Source organism: Tachysurus fulvidraco, chromosome 12 (assembly GCF_022655615.1).
Source record: "Tachysurus fulvidraco isolate hzauxx_2018 chromosome 12, HZAU_PFXX_2.0, whole genome shotgun sequence".
Classification (NCBI taxonomy): Eukaryota; Metazoa; Chordata; class Actinopteri; order Siluriformes; family Bagridae; genus Tachysurus; species Tachysurus fulvidraco.
Genome location: NC_062529.1, coordinates 18,305,326 through 18,332,975, shown reverse-complemented (window position 1 = coordinate 18,332,975; position 27,650 = coordinate 18,305,326). Strand labels below are relative to the sequence as shown.

The following is a 27,650-nucleotide window of genomic DNA, read 5'->3' as shown; positions in this document are numbered from 1 at the left end:
CAAACCCATTGCACAAGTTTTCTTTATATACTTCTTACATTAGCGGTGTCCGATCTTGTCCACAAAGGGCCGGTGTGGGTGCGGGTTTTCGTTCCAAACAAGCAGAAGCCACACCTGATTCCACCTGTTTAATCAGTTGTTCTTGGCTTTTAGTAGACTCTCGTGTGGCTTCTGCTTGGTTGGAATGAAAACCCGCACCCACACCGGCCCTTTACGGATAAGATCGGACACCGTGGTCTTACATTGCTGTATTCGGTCTTAAATATCACTGCAGGTCAATGACGGTCAAGAGCTATTCATTAACAATTAAATGTATAAACTTGCTTACAGTCTACACTTTGTGCAACAAACCTGACCTTAGATCAGGAAGCAGGAAATTAGAGTCTAAACCACTTCCAAGCAGTGATCCTTTCTGCCACATAAATCTGCAACCTAGAGCTTAAAGGCACAACCTCTTTTTAGCAATAATTAACGGTAAAAGTTGCATGTTCTAATGCTTATTTAAAAATGATTGGAATATTGTTTACAGTTTCTATGTTGCTGAGCTAAGCAAGCAGACCAGAATTACACTGCCACAGGTCTAGATACATGGGTCAAATAGCATGATATTCAAAACCATTAAATTTTACAAACACCAAAGGACCAATTTGATGGCTGTGTCCTTTACCAAAGGTAACTTTTAACCTTACTTTTATAAGCACAGTAAAGGCATGCAGGTTTTAAAAAGTGTTCCATGTGTAGAATTCTCGAAACATATAAATCAGCACCCACATGTCCATAAACTGCACAGTTGTGTTGCAGATACAAGACACGTGGAAATATGAGACTGGTTCATGGCTGGATGTCTGCAGACATCTGTGTATTACATACATCTCTTCTGATGCCACATCTGCAAGTCATCATCTGTATAACAAGGAGACCCAAGAAACAGGTGTACGTCTCAGATCGTGACCTCCGCCGACCTCCTGGATGACCTTGGGGTTCTGATGAAGCAGGGTGCATTGAAATGAGTGAACCTTGTCTGAAGACATGGAGATTAAGGAGTCTGCTGCCCTTGCGTATCCACTTGATTAAGTCACAACAATGTGGACAAATAGGAAGTGTTTACATAAAGCTTCGCTAGGGAGGCATATCATCTGTAAACAGCTGTCAGGGGAAAAAATCTCAGCAATGTGTTTACAAGAGGCAGAAAAACAGTTTAGTGTTGACATGCTCGTCTGAAATTAGCAAATCACCAGGAAAAGGGAGGTTAACAATACAGTTATCGTCATGAAATCAAAGACTGACATTCTTCTAATGATGCCATTACAGACGGCATCGATAGAGTCCATTTTTTGTGATTTCATCCATATCCAAATCCTATACCTAAATTAGGTTACAGCCTCTAGAATAGGAACATCATGTTTTTTTTTTAGACTGAGCATTAACATCACCTAATTTAACCCTATGTCTAAAAACTAAAACAAACACTTCCTGTTTATTTTTTTTTAGAGATGCCGAGTACAATCTGTTCGGATTCAGTCAGCAACAAAGTCGCCTATTCCCTAAAGAATTAGCAGTAGAAACTAGAGAATAATTGTACATCTTGAGTCAATCACAAGATCAGAAGTGTGACCTCTAACACAATATGCTAGACATTTCCTATACGTCCATGCTAGAAACGACTTAACGTCGATATGTTGTTGCATCCTTTAATCAAGAACGCATGAATTCATAAATTCTTAGAACAAACAAACAAACAAATAAATAAATAAACCCCTTAAAACACCTTTATAAAGGTTGGTGCTTTAGCAGAACCTAGTCATTTTAAATCTTCTTTTAGTATTTCCTCAAAAGCTGCATCCCCAAAACTTGTACTCCAAGTACGTGTACGACTGCCTAGACTGAACTTCATGAGTAAGAAATAAATCAGGACATACCAAACTCATCCGTTGTCATTCTGAACAACTTTGTGCTCCAGGAGTTAACAAGAGCTTAACATTTTTGTCTCTTTTTTATATTAGTACTTCTAATGAAATAGAGGAAACCCTCTGACCCTTAACACTGCTCAGGCACATGTGTCTCCTGCTCCTCCTGGACAAAAGCCCCCACTTGTCCAGCACTTTATCAGATTTACTATGGCTTTCAACACAGGACAGCATGTTCCTCGCACGTTCTTAGCAATGTTTTGCAATGCTCACATTCCTCAGGAACAAGCAAAGCACTGATCTTTGACCTTGGCTTCAACAGCTTCAAATGGACATCCAAGTGCTACTCTGATATGGACCAGAAGGATCGGTTATTTAAACAAACGGTCTCACAAACATCGCCATAATCATTAGATCAAATATTGTGTCCATGGAACGTATAAATACAAATGTACGAAGTATCTGCATGTGATTATCTTTATATTTCACGCATATCTACAGATATTTCTATTTATTTACTTTATATTTAACGCATATCTACAATCTCTTTTTACCAGAGGAAAAAACAGTAAATTTGCTCCTGTTTTGGTGTGTCCATGTTCAGTATTGAATTTCTTTGCCATGTCACAATCCACAGTGGAGATTACTTGCTCGTACTTGTAGGTGTTGATAAGTATTGCTCTTTTTACCTAACCTACTAGGAGCTACTAGTTTTTTCAATACAAATGTTTAAATATTTAAAGAAAATGATGATGTAAAACCTGTTTCTGCTCTACAATTTCTAATTGTTATCTTCAACCACTAAAATTCTGTGTTTATATTGACTAAAAATGATCCGATAAGTCGACAAGTCGATTTACAAGTGCCATTGTACTGGTAAAAAGGATTATACAATAATAAGACAAAAGACAATTAATCACATTTAAGACAAGGTTCTAGAAAGCATGGCTTTTGAAATTTTTCATTTTCAATTCTACAAAATGGCTCCTTAACCATCTAGATTCCTCCTTCCTGCCATAAACATGCTTGTACATGGAGAGGTTATGCTAAAGTGCTCAGGAGGTGAATGTTGGTGTGCAAGGTGCCAAGCAATGAACTGGTGTCCTATCCAAGGTACATCTATAAACAACATTCAAACCGTTCCGCACTGTTAAATTATCTGATGTTAGAAACTTTTTAAAATACAAAAAAGATCGACAACCCTGACCAGAAGAAAATGAATTGAACTGAAGTGAGTATGGATACATACACAAATGAGCCAGAGGAGCAACAGTGACTGCACTCTTCACCGGGAGCAGTACACGAGTGAGGGAGTAAACGATACAGTGATGGAAAAAGGGGAAAAGGGTCTGCTCTGCCGAGGATGAGGGAGTTCTTTGTGCTTATTTCTGGGGAGTGTTGATTTGAAGCAGCTGTGCCTGCCAGACTTCTCAACCGTAGCCACGCGACACTTCTGCAGGCAAGCGTCAGGAGAGTCTTGCTCCACCTCCTCCACCTCTTATGAACACATCTCCCTCTCCGAGCATTCATTCAGCATTCAGATCATCCACAGCAAACTCTGGGCATGTCTCTCCACGTCTTCTAATGTTCACGCCACCAAAAACAGTGAAGAGTGAATAATTTATATTTAAACCCTGCAGCCCAATCACTAAAACAGCATGCATTAATAGAAGCTTTCAACATTTTTTTTTTTTTTCTTTTCACAAGAACGTAGCGAAACTGCTGAAATGCCAGGATTGCACTTTAATGCAACAGTAAATCCCACAGTAAAACGAACAGGGCCAGCAAAAAATTTATGGAGATCATTTTTTATTATGCAGCCGAGAGAACTGGGTGTATTTGCTCAGTAGCTGTAACTGATGTTATGCATAATTTGACTCACTTTTGTGAGATGCAAAACAATACTGTAGTGAAGTCTTGGAGCAGTGACTGGATTGAGACTGGGTAATAGAGTGAAATTTCTCCCTAGCCGGTTTATAATTACAGCCAATAGCTTGCGTTCCAAAAACAGAGTGCAAAAACACACTCGCAAAATTATCTTTGGAAGAAATAAGAGGATATTCATGCACTTATTCATGCCTGCACCGAAGGCACTAATCCAAATCTGGGTGGGGTTGAGTACAGGCGGCATGAACAAGCAGCTCCCATCAAAAGGCAAGACCAGACAATCCTCTAGCTAAAATACACTTAGATTCAGTTTGTTCTTTGCTTCAGCTATCTTGTTTATAAGACTTTTAGTTCTGGCCCTTCAGATTTTTGTACAAGAAAAAAACATCTCACGTCTTCATGGTGCTAAGCAACATGCCAGCGTGTCCCGCCTGTAAAAGTAACAAGAAACACTCTGCTATTTGCACCTATAAAAAGCACAAAAGCCTCATAAGTCTTGTGTTGTTCTAAAAACATGAAATCTTTTAGGAAGAAATTATATTAAATAATTCGGGAAACATTCTTTGTTCTATAAAATAGAATTTTTGTAAATTCCCCAGACTGTGTGCATTTGTTTCATGAGAATATTCAAAGCCATGATGTTGAAATTGTCCTATAACTAATCATAAAATTATAATAGTGATGTTGATGCCAAAAAATATTGGTTAGTTTTGATGACTAATGAGTTGAGAACTCGACAATCCAGTATAGGATATATATAGGAAACTTCTACACACAATCTTACTAAGAAAATTTTCTTGCATACTGTCTGCATTAATATCAAACATTATTATAAAAAAAAATTCATAATCATGTAATACCATAACAGAAAACATGGGCAGGTCATGTAAGATTAATGTTATGCCATTGTTGTAGCTGATTGTTAGCTTTTCTGAATAGCATTACCACTAAACTTTGCCCTTAAAATGGACCGTGAGCCTGCACTAAAAGCAGCTTCACTCTGTAGAATTTTTTGCTCGAATTTCCAAAAGAACCTCACGTCATGATAATTGTGAGTTTAGAGCGTTCTATAATGTATTATGTGATATGCTCACAGGCAGCTGATTTGCCTGATGTTTCATCGGTTTAATCACGACACATAGAACCAAACGGGGAATGACTTATAGCAGCCAGGTATGTACTGTAGCCAGCTAATTAGCAAACAAATGTTGTCTAGACATAACATTGCTTTTGTTTCACTGATGCTTGTTTCCGGTTATTTGAGCCCATTTTCTGAACGAGCCCAAACAGCGATGATTGAAGACGTAAACAGAACGTGGCCAGTTTCTTTAATTGTAGGACTACATTTAGAGGATCTGCATTCTATAACGTTATCAAACAGTCTGATATAGAATTGGAGCTCATTTGATTGAGTTCATCCGACAATGTGAGGAGAAATAAAAAAAAACATCAGTAACACTACTGTTTCTTCTTTTATTATGTATCTGGTTTAAAAAGGATACTTGGATTTAATTTTAATAGTGAATTTAGCATCCTCTAAGCCACTGCACAACCGTTCCAACCTTTTCCATTTGAGGATGACTGTGCATGTCTGATTCAAATTCTCCAGTATGCTCAGCTTTATATTTCAAGCACATCACTTATTCAGACACAAACAATAAATCAAAATACTTAACCGCAAAAAATAAAACTAGGTCAATCATCCACCACAGTAGCAATTCAATACTGAATCAGCACACACTGTTCTCATTAAAGCACTCATACGCGAGTGACAAGGTCGAGACGTGTTAGCTTGAATGGACAGAACAAAGTTAGTTTAGCATTTCCTGAAATAATAGCACCAACCTGATACATCTATTGCCTTTGTATTACAAATCACGATTTAACATTTGTGTCAATATTCATTTCTTTCCATACATCATCATGTCTATGTAATAATAAGGTGTGGTTAATGAAAGAATGAATGACTCACCAAGAAAAATAAAAGTGTGCAAAACCGACAGAACGCTAATGCCAGCACATGGGGATCTGTTCTGACGGATATGTAAAGATGCATCTCACCCCAACTGGTAAATAAATAATAGTAATTTTATAGCAGAATATTTAATTTTGTAGTAGATTATAGTAGAAGGTTTAATACACTGTAAAAGTGAGAATAGGGCTAGGAGCACAAATGTATAGCCGATGCTATTCTTTGTTATGCTATCCATAAAAAATTGAAAAACACACAAAATTTGAAAGATAACAGTATGAGTACTGTATGTTTCGTGAAATAATACTTTTATTATTAATAATTTTAATGTTAAAATAATATGGCTAAATATTGCAAGCTAATGTTTAGTTAACCTACATGACCTAGTTAACTAGCCAAACTGCAGGCTAATAAACCTTATTAGCATATGAATGAAACTGCTGTCTATTTTGTCAGCTGCTGGCTTTAAACTGATTCTGTTCATTCTGAACCCATCATGTGAACATCCTAAAGTTTATGTAATTTCCTGTCAAGTTAGCCAATTGTCATTAGTTTACTAGCATTTGTAGAAAAGACTGTAATGAAGAAACTGAAGCATCAAATCATTCAAAAACTAATGTATGTCCTGTCACTGGTAGCTTGATCTGAGGTAATACTTTAGTTAGAAAAGTCATTCAGATGCATCAGTGCTAAACATCATACATCACTTCGGATAAATGATTTATGCTAACATTGTTTTTTTTAATGCCATGAGAAGATTTTAAAGAAGGAGATGTAATGCCATTTAGAATATACAGGCATGAAAAATAAATGAACTGGTGTAAAGCTTTGAATTTTAGACTTCTAGTAATACAGGAGGGGGGGGGGGCAAAAACACTGAAAATGATCACACTTTCATTATACATGCTACAATTCATTACCCGTTTCCCAGTCTAAAGTTGAGGTCATTTCCTCAAGAGAGGTTCTAATGTCTGGATTGGAAAACAGCCTAATACAGCTATTAGCTATAAGCATTCATTGAAAAGTAATTCAGCTGTAGATTTCTTCTAATGTATTCTGGGTCAAATGGCAAGCAGCAAAAGGTGAGGATGGAAAGTTTGATAGTGAAACAGCAGCGCTTTCTCGGTTTACATTCTGCATTAAATATGACCAAATACTTGCATCCTTTTTTTGCAACACCACTGGTGAGAAATGGTATCGGAAATGGTAATGGAAGAGAAAGCTGCCAGTAAATAAGAAAAAGTAGTTGGGAAAACTCTCAAGGCTCTTTTTGGATTCTCTGGTAATCTGTCCATGTCAAATATTTCCTGATTAACAGCAGCTCATGGTCTATATCTTCCACATAACGAAAACCCGACACTTAATATTTTTGGGAGCATTGGGAAAACGCTCAATCATAAAAGCACACTCGAAATCTAGATAAGGCACAGCTAGCAGTCTGGATTATGGTGATGTCGGCAGAGTGTTTTAGCATGATCCAGGTTTTATTGGCGTTAATCCCAGACTGAGCATGGCCTGTTGTTTAGTCTGGCCCCTGCTCCCACCACAACCAGGAGGAAACTCAGTGGCATTAATGGTTATTATCCATCAACGTAACTTGCAGTACTGCGAAGTCAAACCGAGCAGGCTTTGCCTTCCATTTTCCTTAACTCACTTCTCACTTCGTCACTTTATCCTTTTTTACACGGTTACACAGTGAGCAGACGATATCTTGCTCATTATTTTTGTCAGTCCAAATCTTTGCCTAAGTTTTTAGGTTTGGAGAGTTTAAATTAAAAAAAAGGGTTTTTCTCAAAAGGATGAATGTGAATAAAAAAAAGGTTCGCTTGGTGCTTTGCCTAACATCCAGCAGCTCAGAGATAAAGAATGTGCAAAATTTCCTGCTCCAAAGCCCACTGCTTCGTACAACATCTCACCGTTTCTGTTCCTCAGCCTGTTGCCCAGGCAACCTGGTGGCAAACCGTCAGGACGTGTGTGTGTGTTCCATTGGAGAAAGCCACACGATCATCTTAAAAGAGACCACCACATTATTATCAGTGAAAGAACCAGCATCATTATTTAAGGCAAGTCATTATCAAATTATAATTCTGTGGGCAAAATTCCTCATTGCCTCACTGGATTCACTTCTGGAAGGAATGTGTGGAAGTCTTTTCCATACAAGCATCCAAACAAAAAACACACCATCTCAGACTTGACATCTCGAACATATTGGTAAAGTGTTTTATCCTGCCATGTACACCACAACCGGAGAGGTCATTTAGTTGCTAATACACACAGGAATAAAGTTTGTACCTAACTCTTGGCTTGTGACTTTTGTTTATTAGCCGTCTTCCTGGATACAGATAACAGATCATTCTGTATTTATGAATCACTGAGGAGAGGCAAGAGGTGTGCAGTGAGGTCCTGGACTCATGCCACATGGAGGATTTACACTACCCTCCTCCTGAGGAGCCTGGACTGGGTCACATGCACAGGTTACTGTGTATGTTCAAGATCATGCTAACAAATTATAGTAGCAAATTATACCCCAAAATGATATTTCTCATGCTTTGAAGCATGACCCCAGGTGAAACCCCAATAAAAGACTGGCGTGCATAGTTTTTTTTTTTATTATAAAGGCCCCGGCCGGCTATTTGAAACCACGTGTGATGGCAGCTGTTACATGTCTTTGAGGTGGGAATGCTTGAGAACTTTAGCGCAAAAGGGATGGTACGTTTCACTCGACAGTCCATTTGCAGTACACCAACAGTGCAGAAGAGGCAAAAGCTGTGCAGTGAGAAAGAAAGCTGAAATTGAGGGCCTCATTTTGCTGCACAAACTCTCCGGGGAGGACGTATTTTTATGGCTAGCATGCTTTCTTGCTACAAATGATGCGGTTTGTCACTCAGCTTGCAAGCTTTCCTGACGACGGCGAGAAAGGCCGTTCTCTGGGAGAACAATTTAATGCCTGAAGGAAAAAGAAAAGGATAACCTGTGTTTTAGGATATAATCTTAGAGCTATTAGAGGATTTACACTACATCTAGTCATCGTGTTCATCCATACATGTAAACACACAGTAGTCTGAAAAAGGCTATAAACAGCAGTGATGAATGCGGTCTTCTTTGTAATGTATTGTATATAAAGTGTTCAGCCTGTCATAAACACTCCATGTGTTTTCCAGGCATGTAGTATCTGTGATTTAGCTTTTCTGCCATGTTTGTAGCTTTATGTATATTTAAAAACCTACATCTGACTTTTGGAATAGAACAAAATTAATATCTCCATATGGATGACACGATCCTCAGATTTTACCAGATTCCAGAAGTTGCTGTTTTTAACTGCATGATTTATGAAATAATCTTCACAGAGTAAGTACAGAGTTATGTGCTTCCAGTGATTTGCGAGAAGATACTTGGCTGCGGGCTTCAGATGTGCCCCAGAAAAGTAACGACTTGTTTTGCACTAGGGGTGAATAATTTAATAAATAATTTTTTTACCATTTCAAATAACAAAAGAAGAACTTAATAACAGGACTCTACAGGATGTTCCTAGTTTGTGATACTGTAAACAATCAGGAACCTGGTCATCAGGATGCTGTTGGTTTACTGGGGACTTCCAGGAAGAGGATGCGACACTTTAATTGCAACAGGTCGACTCCAGTGAAATAATCCCCTAAAGGGAGTGAATACTTATGCAGTCACAGATTTTATATATTTTTTTTCCTGGATAATTTTGTGAACTATAGTTATTTTACCTCCACTGCAATACCATGAGTTCTTTTGTATATTCATGACCTATAATCCCAATTGTGTTTCTTCTTAATACAGCATTTTAAGCGTGGGGGGGGGGGGGGTCCCTAAAAAGCACTGTATTGTGCCATTAATATTAAAGATAGGGTCTCCGATATTTGAGAAATGCTTCAGAAAACTGAGTCGGGACGACAAGCTAAACAAAAATCAAAACAAACATGTGGCCAATGAGCAGAAAGGGGCGGGTCTTGTCGATATGGGCGGAAATGGTGTTCAGTGCGCATGTGTGACATTAGCAGAAAGCGGTTTTAACATTGACATGAAGTATAAAAGCTTAGAAAGTCTTACGATAAGGCGTAAGGACCCATGTTAATATAGAATCAGCGATCCAGCGCTGGAGAGAACTGAAGGAGCGGGAAGTTGGCGCGTATTCACAGATTCGTGTTTACTGTTACTACACAAATAACACCTCTTTTCTATCGTAGTAATGTAGAGAGGCAGCTACAACCGCGTTTTGTGTAGTAACAGTGTTTAGCTCAGGAGTTATTGACTCGGGAAACTCCAATCTGTGAATATGCGCACATGCACACATGACATTCTCTCCACCCATATTGACAAGACCCACCCCTTTCTGCTCATTGGCTACAAGTTTGTTTTGATTTTTGTTTTGTTTGATGGCCTAACGCAGTTTTCAGAAGCATTTCTCAAATATCGGAGACCCCACCTTTAATACATGATTTCAAGGATATTTATCCACCACAAATATTAAATATTTAATCATTTATTTAATTAATTTGAAACAATTAATTGGTGAGGTGGATACATTTGTTTGTTAAATGAATTAGTAAAGTATTTTTTATTATTTGTTTTTTCCAATAAGGGAAAAATGATCTACAATCAATATGAGTTAGTGGAGCTGCAGAATTGCTGAAGATGAGATACTTTCAGTGTGAACTGTGGCAATAGATGCCAAAACACACTGAAAGTAAAGAAGCGAAATTGCTGGATTAGAAATACTACTCCCTAAGGTGATACATGGCACTATTTTTATTCAGCATCAGCTTCATGTGAAATACAGAAGCCAACCTTTTAATATTCACTTTTACTTTTGTTTTTTACCCTAAAACAGGTTTAGCACTTCTGAGCATTATAGGTATGAACGAAATGATTTCGAGTGTCTGGAACTGTGCCATGGACAACAAGGAAAACACGTTAAGAATTGAGTGAAGCAATCATATTGCACGTATAGTGTCTCGGAAGGAAAATGTCATTAAAACGCATACAACATACTAAATATGAAAGTAAAGACATGCCTAAAAATAACCGTGTCTTAGCGTAATTCTCCCATGATTCAATCCCATAAAAGAACACAATCCGTCTATTCCCCAAGCCAAAGTGCAAATCGTTCGACCGGGGCACTAAGGCAGCTCGAAATGACTTTACAACCTCAAAATATTTTACATTCAAAATACAGATTTCTTTTTTCTATGCATGATCAGGTGAAAAAGGCCAAAGTAAACCTGTGGTGCTTAGACATTTCCAAGTTCTACATTGCATCAAGATCTCCATCTCCTCCTTGGCCCCTTCGCCTGGACATCGATCTGAGCAAATTTTCAGGAGCGTTTTTACAGAGCGCTACAGAGGTCCTGAGAAGCCAGAGAGCTTCCTGTTTCTTTTCTGATTCCTAATTCTTTCCTTCAAGCGTACTCGGTGTGAAATACTAACCTTTGTTTATTCATTTATTCATTCATTCATTAATTTTCAATATCCGTTTAATCCTGGATAGTGCTGTGCATCAGTTGGGAATAGTTGGGAATACCCCCTGGATGGGACGACGTTTCATTGCGGGGGCCCTGAACACACAGATTCGCAAACAAGGATGTGAAAATTTGATGCATTTGAGCTAAAACCCTTTAACTAACTATGTGTTTCCAGAGCCTTCTGCCAGTCAGTGGGGCTGCTGAGAGAAGCAGACCCAAGCCCCTGTGGGAAGGACGAGTCGGGGAATGGGGTAGGCTCTCTCACGGATATTGCAGGAATTTTCCCACAATCAAACAAATAAACACAGTGCTGTGCAGGGCAGTGTCTTGACCTCGTACACTGGGGGAGGGCCGCTATGGTCATAAAATATCCATCCATGGGACTACAGGAATCCAATAACACTGTACAGCTGACCCTCGGAACGTCATTGAAAAGAATGCGACTATCATCAGACTTCTATTTTCATTTTGATTTGTTCCCAACTGATCAAGATTTAAAGTCAGGTTCGCGGGAAGCTTTTCCTTTTTTTTTTTTGCCTAATACCCAAACTTCTTGAAATAATGTCAGAAGAATCTAGCAGATAATAACAAGAAGGATCCAGAATCATCATACCACCAATTTTCCTGTGCATTTAAGTGAAAGGGTCATTGAGAGGCAACAACCCATTTCATTCTCCATTTCCCATATTTCAGGCCTTAATGGAGCATAAGTGTACTAAAGGCTCTCAGTATCTGGACTCCCGGAAGGCAGCTGGGTCAGACACATCTCTGTTCACAGGAAATGTGGGAAGAGTTGATGAAGCCATGCTCGCTACAGGACGCTCTGAAAATCTGTTGCCAGTCCCACCGAATATCATTTTGAAAAAAAAATTATTTGGAAAGGTCACGACGGCACAATGTGCTCTTTTCTATTTTAAACTCCATTAAATACCAAAGGTTGCACATCATTCCTTGCAGCGTCACATAGATGTTTGCGAAGTCCGGCTGATCTCAGGAGTCCAAACAAAAGCATAAAGATGATTTAAGATGAGCTGCTGAATAGCTGCCTTCAAAAAAATGTAGTGTAGTTTGGAGCTGCTCTCCATCATGTATCTTTCCATCTTCGAATCCAGCCAAACTCCTAAGTATTCTGCCATATGATGGATGTCCCTCCGTTCAAAATCTGTGGGGTTTCTATCTCGAGATCTTTTTCGTGTCTTTAAAATATGTCGTGCTGCCTTTTATAGAAATATTGAAGTTGAACTTGCCTTTATTAGAAGTGGAAGGTGTTGAGCAAAAAAGCTCAACTCTCAGCAACCAGCCATCCAATCAGATTAGAAATCGATTAATGCTGTGAACGCCACTAGTTGTTTTGGGATATTTTTACTCTAGAACTACTACGTCGCCGTTTTTTTTTTTTTAATGATACAAATCTACGAGTGCCCGCACAGCCACTTGGACTTTGGAAGAGATTCATCCAGCTGCACAACTCAGTGATGGAGCGATGGAAGCTGAAGAGGGTAGTATTAGGTGAGGGGAAAACTTACGTCTGGCGGGGAGGAAAAACGTTTCCATATGTGCCTTAGATCCCCAGTGAAAGAAAGAACAGCTTTGTGCTGAGCATGAGCAGAACACAAAATAGATGACCAGCCTTTTTCACCTCCCCCTTCATTTTCAGTAGCTTGGTGTAACATTAGTCAATGAGGGGGCTGGGGTGTGACAAGTAGTGCCCCTCCGGCTTTATGGCCGGTCATGTGGCCTGTTTTGACGGGAGCTAATTGTCTGTAAATGTGAGGGAGTTAAGGGGGCCGAAACAAGCGTCTTATTGAGTTCAGAGGCTGGAGGTTGAGCGGGGGAAGGTTATGGTGAATGAACGAGGCATGAACAAGGGCATGAGGCAAAGCAAAATAAATGGGATGAAGTCACAGAGGCCATTATACCAGTGCTAAATCATTCTGACTAAAGGCTTAACAGTTCCCCCACCGATTTTAGCGATGCACCTGCTCCTAATACTTGGCAAAAAAAGATTATATTATAGATTCCTTTTGTGTGCTGCTTCAGGACATGGTGGTCTAGACCATTCAGAAATATGTACATATTAGTCACTAAATGTCATTAAAATAATAAATTCCCCATATTATTGAACTCCACCAGTGTTTGCACAGTGATCCGGGTATAACTGAAAGAAAATTCGTAGGTAGCCAAGACAGCAGTCTTTTGTTATTCTTATACAGAGCAGAGAAGCAGGAAAGCGATCTCCATGCCACTAATGCAGCACTCGAGTGGTTCTGGAAGAAAACAATGAAACATTGTGTTTGTAAGTGCTGGAAAAAAGAAACAGGTCCGGACAGAAAATAGCTCTCCAGCCAGTTATTATAATATTTAGATGTCTGGGTTAAGGAGTGTTACCATGAATTAATCACTGCTTAGCATAACTGATTTTATTCCTCAGAGCGACTACATCCTGTGCCTGATAAACTGGAGTAGGAAATGAGGCTGCAAAAGACAACGTAGGGAGAGGTGGTGTGTGGACTCACAGAGCAGGGAGGGGAGCTTAACGTTCTTCCTTTCTTTCAGAGAAATCCCATCACAAAGGAAGGAGTATTAAGACCTCAGGTACAAATAGAGAGGAAGTCTTACGGTGTGATTGTATGGCGAGAGGATTAAAAGGACAAGAGAAAGCAAACAGCAAAAAAGCATGACGATGTTGGTACCATAGCATGCTTGGGTGCTGCCTGTCCTGAGCACGTGTCTGATCTGGCTGGCATAGTGGTGCATTCCTTCCATGCAGCACTTCCTCTCCAAACAGGTATTTCCCAGAAGCACTCCAGAGCTGTCGGAGACACAAACCCACACACAACATTTCTTTCACGCTCTCGCGCACGCACACACACACACGCTCTCGCGCACGCACGCGCTCTCACACACGCTCTCGCGCACGCACGCGCTCTCACACACGCTCTCGCGCACGCACGCGCTCTCACACACGCTCTCTCACACACAGACGCTCTCGCTCTCTCACACACAGACGCTCTCGCTCTCTCACACACAGACGCTCTCGCTCTCTCACACACAGACGCTCTCGCTCTCTCACACACAGACGCTCTCGCTCTCTCACACACAGACGCTCTCGCTCTCTCACACACAGACGCTCTCGCTCTCGCACACACAGACGCTCTCGCTCTCTCACACACAGACGCTCTCGCTCTCTCACACACACACGCTCTCGCGCACGCACGCGCTCTCACACACGCTCTCGCGCACGCACGCGCTCTCACACACGCTCTCTCACACACAGACGCTCTCGCTCTCTCACACACAGACGCTCTCGCTCTCTCACACACAGACGCTCTCGCTCTCTCACACACAGACGCTCTCGCTCTCTCACACACTCGCTCTCACTCTCTTGCACACACGCTCTCGCACACACTAGCTCGTGCTCTCACACTCTCGCTTTCACACACACGCTCTCGCTCTCACACACACCCACTCACTCACCCACTCACTTCTCATTCTAACACATATTCACTCTTGCTCTCACACACACACAATCACTCACACACACACCCTCTCAACCTCTCACACACCAATGTTCTGAAGCATTTCACACACATTTCACACAACATTTCATCTTTTCTCTGCACTACTAAGGAGGATTCTCCAAAGTCTGAATCTCAGCATGTTCCTGAACAACACAGACCAGACTCACATTTATACCCAAATATGACTCCTGCATGCTTTGTATCTCTTCAGCACGTATACTAGGTTCCCCAACTATCAGAATCAAATAGAAACAAGTCGCTCAAATGTGTCCAAAATGTTACGTAATAACATAAATATGCTGGCAATAAAGTTAAAGAAAGGCCTGTGTTATTTTCACCAGATTTATTTCCGTTCGCCAAAATATGTGAAGGTGGGGATCCATCCAAACTCCCACAGAAACACATATCTGGATCGTCTGACATTTGGTCAGGATGATCACAGCTTGCAATAAAACCAAGGCTCATTTTGAATGGCGATGGTATAAGATGCCATCACTATATTATTTAAAAAAAAGGCCTGGTAAAGCGGTCATCTTTCTCTTTTCTATCCCTTCATTTTATCTGTTTTAAGTCAGAGTAACAAATTACAAATTACAACTGGGCCAAAGAAATTCACACTGTAATGGAGTGGAGGGATTTGGGGCATACTATAGAAAAGAAAAGAAAAAAAAAAACTTAAAACACAATGATGGTAAACTTTACCACAACATGATAAAGCACTGATACTGGAGACTCACTCCATAAACGTTACATAAATAAATGTTAATAAACATCTCATAGAAACAGTTCTACATTATTGATAAAGGCCCTAGTCCCTCCAGCAATTTTCTGGGTTTTTTTTGTTTGTTTGTTTGTTGTTGTTGTTTTTTTGCCTCTTTTTTATTTCCCAGAAGATTTCTTGATTTGGAGAATCTGCAATTACCTTACAGTTACATGCTATGATACTGTAGCTGTTGCAAATGAATGTAGCCTAAAATCTGCAGTAATTTCTGACAAACTGCAAGCTCCTCAAATCATCACCGAGTCTTATATAAACAAAATGTTTGTGGACCTGACCCATCGGTCATACGTGCTCTTTGAACATCCCGTTCCAGCTTTAGTTCCTTTTTGCTGTATAATAATAATCTTCACTCTTTTGGGAAGGCTTTCTACAGTAGCAGACGTTCAGGTGTCCGTAAACATTTGGGCTTATTGTGTACATTATACGTATAAAGCATTATAGACACCACAACCTGTTAGAATGTGTGCATTATTATGAGTCCATTTGGATAAGCGATTAGAATTCAGCTCTGCAGCTCTAATAGAAAATTAATTAACATTTTCTGTCCAATCAGATTTAAGAATTCATCACAGCAGGGTTATAAAGACCTACGTTGTCTAACTACCCGGCCCAAATGAGAACATGTCAAGAGATTGTTAATAACAAGCCATAAATTCTACCAAGATAGCATCAAGCTACTGTACAATGTTTTGCTTGATAGCCTTTTTTCCTAACAGGGCAGCTTGATTGCTTTCAAAGTAAGACTGAAGCCAGACACATACAGTAACTTCGAAAAGACTTTGAGATTTCTTTGCTTCAGTTACTCACACCTGAACACTGTGCTCAAAATTGTATAATGGTACAAGGTGCCAGACGGTGCACATAAACCTAAGCAATGTTAGAAAACCACGCCAGACCTCTAAACACCAGGACCATTTCTTTGCCAGCTCTACCCGTCTACACACCGCACTGAACAAACGCAGCATTAAAGCAGGCTTGAAGGAGCAGAAAAACAAAGGCTTCCAGTGTGTCTGCTGCAGAGAAGCTTAGTTGGAACCCATTAATAAGAGTTTGCTTTTCCGTCTGCAGTCAACTTTTGCAGGCCATAGAACGGGAGACCCGGACTGTGACCCGATGCAGACATGCTGTATATACTGTACCATGGTGCTAATTACTGCCAGACCTCAGAGAAGCCGTGCCAGCAGTATCCATGCTGCAGAGTTCCAGCAGTTCTCCATAACAGTGAATGAGCCAAACAGACAGAAGCTTGGAACAGAAGCCAACAGGGAAGGAAGTGGTCGTTTCACTCACACAGTGAGCAATAGAGTTGGCAATCTAATCTAATGGCAAGTTTTCACACAGCATTAATGAAAGTTAATCTAAACTCCCTTTCAGAATTAAACTGACTGCATTGAGATGAACTGAACCCCAGGCTTCAATTACAAAATCCATTTTAGGTGTTTATGACCCAAGCAGGTCCATATATATATACACACACCACACCAGGGCGTAAAAGACTGAATTTTTATTCTCACATGTACTATTTGTGTCTTATCCAACACCCATTGGTCCACTGGTGTTAATCAGGACCTGAGTACAAAACCACTTTTTTTTTTCCCCCAAAACAGCTAGCTTTACCTGCTTAGAAAGCAGGATGACTGCCAAGCACAACATCTGGCCATGAGCAAGGAGCCCAAGTGCCTTACCTCAGCGACTTCCACTGAACAATAGTCCTCTCTCCACCCATATATCCTCTCGCAGACAAGCATCCAGCCCAGTGCCCACACACGTGGGCATGGTTTCCGAGTAGCACTCCCTACCCAAGCTCTTGATCAGCAGGCAGAGAAAACATTCGAGCCCTGTGGAGTTGTTGGTCTTGGATGAAAGCTATGCTTGGGTTTTTAAAAGTACCTAGAGGGCTCTTTGTTAAAATATCCAGCTGGGCATTTTGGTTCAATTATTGTGTGGCTATAAAAGTACAAGCTTGACTGCATTTCTGCTGTTTCCATCAGACCTGCCTTCATGAGCATGTAGGCAAAAGAAGGTTCAGATCCATAATATGCCATATACACATAAGCATTCTGTGTGGAAAAAAAGTTACTTTGGTTATATGGTGTTCATATATGTAGATTACAGTGGCAAAAAAAACAGCTTAAAAAAACTTAATCTTATTAAAATGTTATTTCTACAACATAATCCTCCTAAGTTTTCCAATCACAATTACCAAAGTCCCTTTAATCCACATACAGTTCTCTCATTCATTCATTCATTCATTCATTCATTCATTCATTCATTCAGATTTAGTAACCACTTTATCTTGGGCAGGTTCATGGTGGATTCCGAGTCTATCCCAGGAAACAATGAATGGGATGAAAACCAGAGTCACCATAGACACTCATTCACACCTATGAGAATTTTGGCATAACCCATCCAGCTTCTCTGTTTTATTTCTTTCACCACACCATGGCACCATTCACTTTTTTCCCCCCTCTAACAACTTCACCAAACTATTGTAAGTAACAGACTATTGTAAAATAGTGGAACTCAGTGGAGATCTAGAGCTTGTACTACAATTTACGATCTTTTCAGGTACATTAAAAGCTCATAACCACCGAGAAACGACTTCACACAAAATCGAGTGAAAGCATTAACCGATGTTTATTGTTTTCCTGCTACCTCAGAATTTCACCCCATAATGTACAATGTATAACAAAAACCTGCTTAACCTGTCATTTTACATCTATTAATATGCAGCATTTCCTATTATTACAAGATCGATTTTTGTTGTGTGATATAGGATGTGTTTAGAATAAACATTGACATGTGCAACAGTAATATACACAGGTTACATATCTGTTTGATGGCACATGGAGTAGCCCACTATTTTAATTAAAGCCTTTAGAAATGGCAGAAATAAAACAGTCGGGGTTATAAGAGGAAATGTTGCATGTATCAAACCCATCCCCAAAATTCACTGACTAAATTTAGCACAAAAAGAAGAAACTGCAAGATTTTCCACAGAGAGGGAGCAGCACCCTCTACCCGCATCATCTAGCATCTCACATCATCTCAGTTCAACCACCAACACACTGTGCATGCAAAGAAAAGTACCAAAAGCGTCAACAATTATATTTATATTATATATATATATATATATATATATTATATATATATATATATATATATATATATATATATATATAATCACCATATATAATTAATTACATATATATATGTAGAGAGAGAGAGAGAGAGAGAGAGAGAGAGAGAGAGAGAGATGGGGGGGGGAGAGGAAAGAGAGAGAGAAAGAGAAAGAGCAGATTGTTTTTCCAAAATATTTCCAGTCATTGCGCAATGCAGTGTCTCCGGATGAATTAATACAAAAAACCCAACCGCATGCCCGTTTTAACAGCACGTGAGCACAACATTTACAGATCCTAGCAGTGCCATGTAAAACATCGTATTCACGTTCAGATGAAGCTCGTAACGTGATAACAGTTTGAAAGAGCCAAAAACCTGTAGAAGACCTGTAGATGTCAATGAATTAGCACGCGCGCGGGGTTACTTAGGGTCACGATTGTGCGCAAATCTCCAAACTCACCATCCAGCTTCATCTCAGAGAAGAGCCGTGTTGCTTAAATGTAATCCGTTTTACGGTGTCACAGCCAAAGGGTTCAAGCCAGCAGCAGATATGTGTGTATATGTGTGTGTGTGTGTGTGTTGTGTGTGTGTGTGTGTGTGTGTGTGTGTGTTGTGTCCAATGTCTCCAGGTCCGAGCCCTGTGACTGACTGACTGACTGACTGAGTGCCTTGAGTGCGATCTGATCAGCAGAGTAAAGCCGGAGCAGCTCCTGTACACGCCCACCTCTCTTAAAGGCGTACAGCATTTCAATGACGCCGACGGATCTTACCAGAATACTTGTAGCTGCTGTCAGAACTGACGCATTATAAGCCTGGATGCGCATGCGCAGAATATATATATATATATATTTCTTTTTAATTATAAGCACATGATAACTACATGTTTTCAGTAACATATCTAAGGGGAATATAAAACAAGGTTTAAAAAAAGAAAAAAAAAAGAGGGAATCACTATATTATCTGCAATGCTTAAAATTAATTAATTAATTGATGATCATTAATAAACAGTGTTAAAATATAGTGGTGTAACAAGATAGTTTTGTTGCTTATAGTGCCAGGATCCATGCACATGTTTTGAGATAGGATTATCTGTCTGTTCAGTTTTGAGCTACAAATGTACAAAGTATACATTATTTTATATCTGGGTTGGTACACTGGCGTCTGTGCTGAATTTTGTATGTTCTCCCTGTGTGGGTGGTTTTCCAGATTATTTGGGGTTTTTTTAAAACATGCAGATAGGTGGACTGTTTATGTGGACTGTTTACTGAACATACATTTAACAAAAAGATGGCTTCCAAAAGCTGAGTGAATGATAATATGAGATGAGTTGAGATGAGATAAGATAATATTAGGTGAGATGAGATGAGGTAAGGTGAGATGAAATGAGATGAGATGAGATAATATGAGATTCACTCATTCATTCATTTTCTACCGCTTATCCGAACTTCTCAGGTCACGGGGAGCCTGTGCCTATCTCAGGCGTCATCGGGCATCAAGGCAGGATACACCCTGGACGGAGTGCCAACCCATCGCAGGGCACACACACACTCTCATTCACTCACACACTCACACACTATGGAAAATTTCCCAGAGATGCCAATCTCATGCCAATCTCATGCCAATACATTTCTTTGGACCGGGGGAGGAAACCGGACTACCCGGAGGAAACCCCCGAGGCACGGGGAGAACTTGCAAACTCCACACACACAAGGCGGAGCGGGAATCGAACTCCCAACCCTGGAGGTGTGCTAACCACTAAGCCACCGTGCCCCCCCCCCATGAGATGAGATGAGATGAGATGAGATAAGATAATATGAGATGAGATGAGATAATATGAGATGAGATCAGATTAGATCAGATGAGATAATATAATATGAGATCAGATGAGATAATATGAGATGAGATAAAATAAGATGAGATGAAATAATATGAGATGAGATAAGATTAGATGAGATAAGATCATATGAGATGAGATGAAATAATATGAGATAAGATGAGATGAGATAATATGAGATGAGATAAGATTAGATGAGATGAGATAAGATTAGATAAAATGAGATGAGATAAGATAATATGAGATAAGATAAGATAATATGAGATGAGATAATATGAGATGAGCTCTGAACATATGAATAACCAGGGAAGTTATGAAATATTTTTTACGTCTGCAATAAGGCTACCAATTCAGAAGGGAAAAGATAATTAAGGAAAAGAGGAACTTACAAACAGGTCTGCCATGTAATTTTTTTCTGTCAACAGATGTTTGGGAACATGAATAGAAAATTGAATAAAACAGCAATTGAATGGAAATATATTCATGGTAATAAAACATCAATGGAGTTTTATACACATAAATGCCTTTCACCATTTCCCAGAGCGTGAGTTTGAGGTGACGCTTCTAGTAATCAGTCATAAAATAGATTTTATGGCCATATGTAGACAGCAGAAATCTTCCAAACATCTCAAATCACAGATTTTTCTTTTAGTAAATATGAAATTTCTCAAGGGCTTGATATCTTATATACTGGCTTCTCTGTTCTTGCAGTACACTGAGTCGTAATCACTAAGTCGCATCTGCATACTGTTTGCTTTTACTTTACTCAACTACTCATGTAATAATTAGAAGACTTTAAAGCCAACATTCCACAGCTAAACAGTAGTATTATGTGTAATCTTGTTTCAAGAAAAGCAAAAGTCTTTGTCTTAATTGCCCAATTTTTATGCATACTTGCCTAACTAAGTATAATTTGCCTCAATGTAATGATTATTATTTCGTCCTGGAATTCGTGTACTGTCAAACAATGTCATTACGACTGCAGAACGATTCCATCACCTTCACTTCAGCCTATCATTCCACATTTTATACCTGCACCAACCCCTGTGTTGATTTTGGGAAATTATATATGTCGACTGATCAGAGAAAAGGATCGTGGCACAGCGTCACATACTGTAGACTGTAACAATATACAACACAAAGACCCATGAATCCATTGAATAAAAGGAAGATTTTTTTTCCATCAGTGAGAATGAGTTTTCAAGACTACACAACCTGGCCAAAATAATGTCAATGCTTTCTAAATAGAGGACTTTTCTGGGGGGTTTTTTCACTCTACCCAACAACGGTAATCCATGGCAACTAAATGAACACTGGAGGATTCTGGGTGCTGTTTTAATGAAAAGGCCTCCTAAGGACTTACAAAGGGGCTTCATTGAACGTTCTTAGTTGATATCCACAGCAAGTCGACACACCACTATTGATCACATTTGTAAAGTAACAAAGCATGAAAAGATGTATGCAATTACATATTCAATGCAAGTCACCTAAAGCTGGGCAGGAATGGAAAATACTGCGGGTCACCTGGAGATTGTAATTCTGTGGGTGATTACCCCAGTGTGTGAGACTTTCAGAGTAATACACATCAAGTGTTTAAAGTCCTCTAGATGAACCCTTCAAGGCTCCATGTAAAACAGTGTGGTTTCATCCTTCATCTAAGCTCCAAGTGCAGCCATTTTGAAAGCTAGAACCATTCGCTGTGCAAAGAAATCTGCAAGGAAACCTTTTCTAAGACTGTTTAATTAAATGACTGTAGGAATATTTTCAGTATCAGAACTTTTGGCAGCAGAAAGCCATAACTTTTTTTAAATTGCAACTTCAGACACATTACTGCATGCTTTCACGATGATGTACGTTTGATGTACTTTTACTGTCACCGCTTTAAACGCTTCAGTTTTCAGTAACCTTGGTAACATTGGTGAAACTTGAACTTAAAGATGAGATCACTGAAAAGCTCTTCAGTGTAGATGCTGCTATGTGCACATTGTATTGTATTGTACTGTCTGTCTTACACTATTTGCACACACTTTGTTTAGAACTGTGTTTGTGTACTACATCCTTATTTCTACTGTTGTTTTATGTACTTATGCATGTTATGTAGCATCATGGTCCTGAAATAGCATTGTTTCATTTCACTGCGTACTGCACTAACTACATACAGTATGGTTGAAACCGCAATAAAATGCTGACTCGGCTCTTGAACACCAGACACTGTTTCTCCCAAATTCTTTTGTAGAATCCTTGGGCTCACAAGTAGTAAGAGAACATAGATGCAACAGCCAGGAATGTCATTATTCTTATGCCCTATTGGGCCAATTGCAGGCATCTGTTAGCTTGTGTATGTGGAAGAGGGCAGACTGCTTTCCTGTTCAGTGCTAATCTGTGAATTAGCATTAACAGCAGTTTAAACAGAAAATGAGGTGACTGGTTTCACACGGTTGGAAAGAAGCTCACTAGCCTGTAATATCCCTTTTAGTTTTCATGGCTTTCACATCAGAGTTCCTGGCAAATGACCAAATTTGGATTAAATAGTATAATCAATGAGAATTTGAGGAGAACCTATTCAAGATTCTGTGTAGGTGATACAGTTATTCGTCTATGAAGTTATTCATCTATGTAAATCCCATACATCTTTTAACTATTAAAAAAGAACCATTCAGAACAACCTCTTCTTCGCAGCAGCTTTCTGTTCTTTTCCCCCATTGAACTACAGTCACAGAGGGACTGTCACAGTGAACTATAGCAAGCGTAATCTCACTTTCAGGGAAAATCCCTTGAACGAAAATAGCATCTGTTGTAATGCTTTTGCTGTGTGTGTGGCATGTAACATTCTAACAAATCAGCACACTCAGCTGCAGGGGCATTTTGTTTTTGTGACAAAGCTTGGGCAAAACCTCCATAGCAGCACTGTCTCACTCGTTTCTCATTCGCTGTGTGCTAGCAGGGTTTTAAGCATCATCCAAGATGAAGCATCTGATTCCACTTGAGTAATAAATTGGATCTGGTGTTAAACTGAATAATGTGTTGTATTCTGTGAGCTTCTGATTTGTTTTGATAATAACTTGCAGTCACACAGGTGCTTTGCAGATAATACTACTGAATACTACCTCTTGGCCTTTTTTCTAGCAATATAGCTGTTATGAAATAATAAAGCAATATGCCTTTTGGTTGAAGAAAATAACAACTGTTTGTGAAATTTATGTTTATGAAAGCTTATTATTAAAGTTTGAATAACGCAAGTGTAATGTGTTTTTAGAGCAACATGCTTCCTTTTTTTATACCTGCATAGCTTTTTCTCTGCCTGCGATTCCACTCAGGGACATTTGAACATGTTGGACAACACAGCTTACTTTCTGTGTTCTCATTTTATGCATTCAAGGGTTCTAGGTTCCAGGAGACCTTTTTAGGTTCCAGGAGACTACATTTTTTACTTATACTTCTCCTGCTACCGACACTGAAGGTTAGCAATGAATAAAATACAAACAAATATTCATTCAGGTTGATGCTCTAAATTTTGAGCAAGAAACAAGTAAGATACTTTGATCAGATATTTAAACTAATAAACATTAACTCTCATCTCCTTTTCACTCCAATCACTCATTGCGTTACAGACCATGATGTTTGCTGCCTAACACAGGGTCATGGGGAACCTGCAGCTTATTCCAGTACACAAGGTGGGGGACATCCTGGATGGAATGCCAATATATCACAGGGCACAACCAGTCACACACTCGCACAGTTTAGTTATGCCAATCACCTACAGTGCATGTCTTTGGATTGGAGAAGGAAACCAGAGTACCTGGAGGAAACCCCGAAGACACAGGAAGAACAAGCAACATTCGAAGAGTGTGTAAACTTTTTTAGACTTTAATTATATGGTCAGCAAGACTCTTTTAAGTATTGGCACCAAGGTGGTAGAATGAACTTCCCTAGAGTCACTGGTTATCTTCAAATGATGGGTGAAGACCTACCGCTTTCTGAAACACTTGAACTAGTACTTTTACCCTGTTTGTTTTATGTGTATATTTAAAAAAAAGTTTTTTCTAGAGTTTTTTGTTGATGGTATCCTAAGTCTGTAACCTAGTGAATCAGTGTTAATGTATTCATCGATACTTAAAACCACTTTGGTATGTCACTCCGGATTAGGGCATCTGCCAAATGCTGTGAATGTAAATGTAAATGTCATTACATCAGGTCTGAGTAACACTTTCATTATAATCAGACCAGGCCTATGAAAAGAGCTGTGCATGTCAGAAAATTTTCATATTTTGTTTGGTAACTTTTCAATACATTTTTTCTAGATTCTTGTGCCTATTTTAATAGATGTTATACAGACTTTCCAAATTTCTGTATTTTTTCCCTTCTATCTTCACTGAACAGTTATTCATGTCTCTCCCTATATTTCCTCGCTCCATCAGAGACAGAGAGTTGCCACTGTCTGTTGGTTTGCTAACCAGAAGCAGTTCTATTTATATGCACTAGCTGGAGTGGATAGTTCTGTGTAGAACGCACCAGGACCTCCAAAAGGTGCCACCTACTGTATTCCTTATAAATCAGACCTGCGGCTTGGTGAAACACTCCTACAGCTCCAAACACCAGGAAAGTAACTGTTTGCAGCATATCAAGTCCAGTTTGTTTTTAAACTCCGTCCTTCTTCACAAGGCTGACAAACATGTGGCTTAAACAGATGTCTCAGAAACTAATTTTACTCAAAGCAAAAATGTTTGGCAGCGACTGTCTACTCAACATTTGAGGCCATAATCACGAATCGAGCAGTTCTTAGGCTTTTTGCTTTGAAATGAAAAGTGTTTGAATAGAGTGAATATATACACACAGAGTGTAATAAATTCTAGTGCTCTGCTGCATATTGGATCAGAAGTTTACAATGTCGGTCTGTTAATACAGTTGGAAAGATTTGTGCAACCAAACACAAAAGCAGTATACGAGAAGCCAGAAGCATATTTGTACAGGTGGTTTGCAGTGCATTCTTGTGATTGAACATGAGCGAGTCTGAGCCATCTGCATGGGAGGGCCTGATCTAATGTCCATTTCACAGCACAGCCTAGAGGTCCTTCAGGAAAAGCACTGCTATAAAAGGAAATGGTATGCATCGCAAACTTTTGGCCCTTTGGTGAACATGCCACAAATTGCTTTGCCTATAGTTGCATACACTGAAACCTTAATATAGTTAAGCACCAATAAACTCATCCTTAACTGATTATGAATATTTATTCATTTAGCCCAAATTACAGTGCCATAATCTATGGAGTTGAAGGCTAAACTATGAAGAGTGACTCTTTTGTCAGCAGTGCATTACATAATCAGTGAAACTACAGTACCTGTAAGTATTTATACGATGTTAGCTGAATGCAGTCCATCAAGTATTGGCAATTCTGGTGCTTCAGCTTGTATATGCATTAAGTAAAGGGCAAGTCATTTCAACTCATTAGTTGGGTGTTGAATATACATTTGAGACGTGATTTTTTTTAATGGAGATTTAGGGAATATGTAGAATCACACCTGCAGTCACACTTCCAGATTTGTATTTGTTGGTTGGTGCTGTATTCTTGTTACTCCTGTAAAAAGTCACCGGTTTTTTGGTGCTTTGGAGGAAAAGGACATCACTGGTGCAGTGTCCAAAAAAAACAAAAAAAACAAGAGACCCTACAATGCAGTGACTATGACAATAGTACAGATAAAATGGTGAGCAAATAAGAGAGACTAAAGTGCTGCTGCATCCATCTCTTTCAGCAGAGCTGAAGGAAGTGATATTTTACTATCAGCAAGCTGCCAATGTGGCAAAATTTCATTACTAATTAAATCTAGGGCATCAGGATCAGATTATATGGATTAATGTGCAAGGAATTCAGATTGGAATTATCCTTTGAACCTGTGAATGTAGTCCACTTTCTAACATGCATCCAGTACCCGGGTGGCGAGAGAATGCTCTGATTTTATACCACAAAAGTAGCATCCACTTTCTGGTCTCATCTGAAATAGCACAATAACACGTCAATCACGTCAGATTACAATATTCAACCAGCTGCACAATGAAATCTCACAACTATGTTTAAGCTTTCCGTGCCTCTGGAGACACCCCGCAGGCCTGTCCTTCTTTGAGCAGGATGACGACAGGCCATGACTTTCCGTCACACGTCACCCAAAAGCTCTGTCATCATGGTTTAGATGAAAGACAAACTCACCAGGGAACTCACCGCTAGGAAATACTGACCACACGCAATTTAAGACACCAACTTGGAGAATTAATGACAGAGCATTCATAAAACCGTGGTTCAACAGAAAGTCTAAAATGTGTGCATATGAGGAATCATTTTCTCCTGCTCTGTAATATAGAAGTGTTTATAGGACAGAGGGTGGAGGAGGCTCAGATTCATGCTGGACTGATTAGGATACAACCTCAGAAGCTCTAAAAATCATCAGGGCTGATATATTTTCCAAAACTAACACTTGATTCAGGTTTTGTGCCTCACCTGATATTTATGCCTTTTGTTTTATTTTGCTTCACACAGTGGTGCTCGACGGTTTCTAAATTCTAATGGGTTCACAAACTTTCAAGCACCACTCAAGTAGCCTGAATGGCCATCATACAGTTTTCCTTCCCTACTGCTTTTGTTTTGTTGGGACAAACAAGACTACAGTATATGAGGGTTTACTATATGAGGGTTTGTATTTTCCAACACACTGCATTAATGAATCCATGAATATGGTGATAATAACAACCTTGCACAAAAACAAAACCTAATCCAAATGACTTACGGCTAAACCTGGTTAATCAAATTCTTCAGTGTTGCTGTGTCTTTGCCAGTCTATAACCAAGAGCACAGCCCTAAACTTAAAAAAAACTTGGCACAGGCAGCTGAACAAACGAGTTTGTTCTTCCCCATGACTGTCTAAAGCCCAGTGTTCTTGCTTACTTTGGTTCATTTCAACTCTAAGGGTTATCCAAAGTGCAGCGTTTAACATTTTCTGTTTAGTCTAATAATCCATTGATTAAAATAGAAATATAATCCTACTACGACATGTAGATGGACTTTAACTATCACCATCAATTTATGCTTTTTCTAACATACAGTATGAGTCATCAGAAAGTACTGCTTTGGTAATCATGAAGCATTCCT

The 27,650-nt window shown here is 39.4% G+C and overlaps 1 protein-coding gene across 4 annotated transcripts in view; it reads right to left on the bottom strand.

Moving 5' to 3' along the window:
- Nucleotides 1-19,430, bottom strand: part of daam2 (dishevelled associated activator of morphogenesis 2) — a 106,472-nt gene extending 87,042 nt beyond the window's left edge. For 3 of the 4 annotated variants that reach the window (XM_047821159.1, XM_027168393.2, XM_047821163.1), the window contains exon 1: nucleotides 19,138-19,429. The gene's annotated coding sequence lies outside the window, so the exon portion shown is untranslated. Of the gene's footprint in view, nucleotides 1-19,137 lie in introns of all 4 variants that reach the window. The other variant, XM_047821162.1, reaches the window with a different exon arrangement.
- Between the last annotated feature and the right edge of the window lie 8,220 nt (nucleotides 19,431-27,650).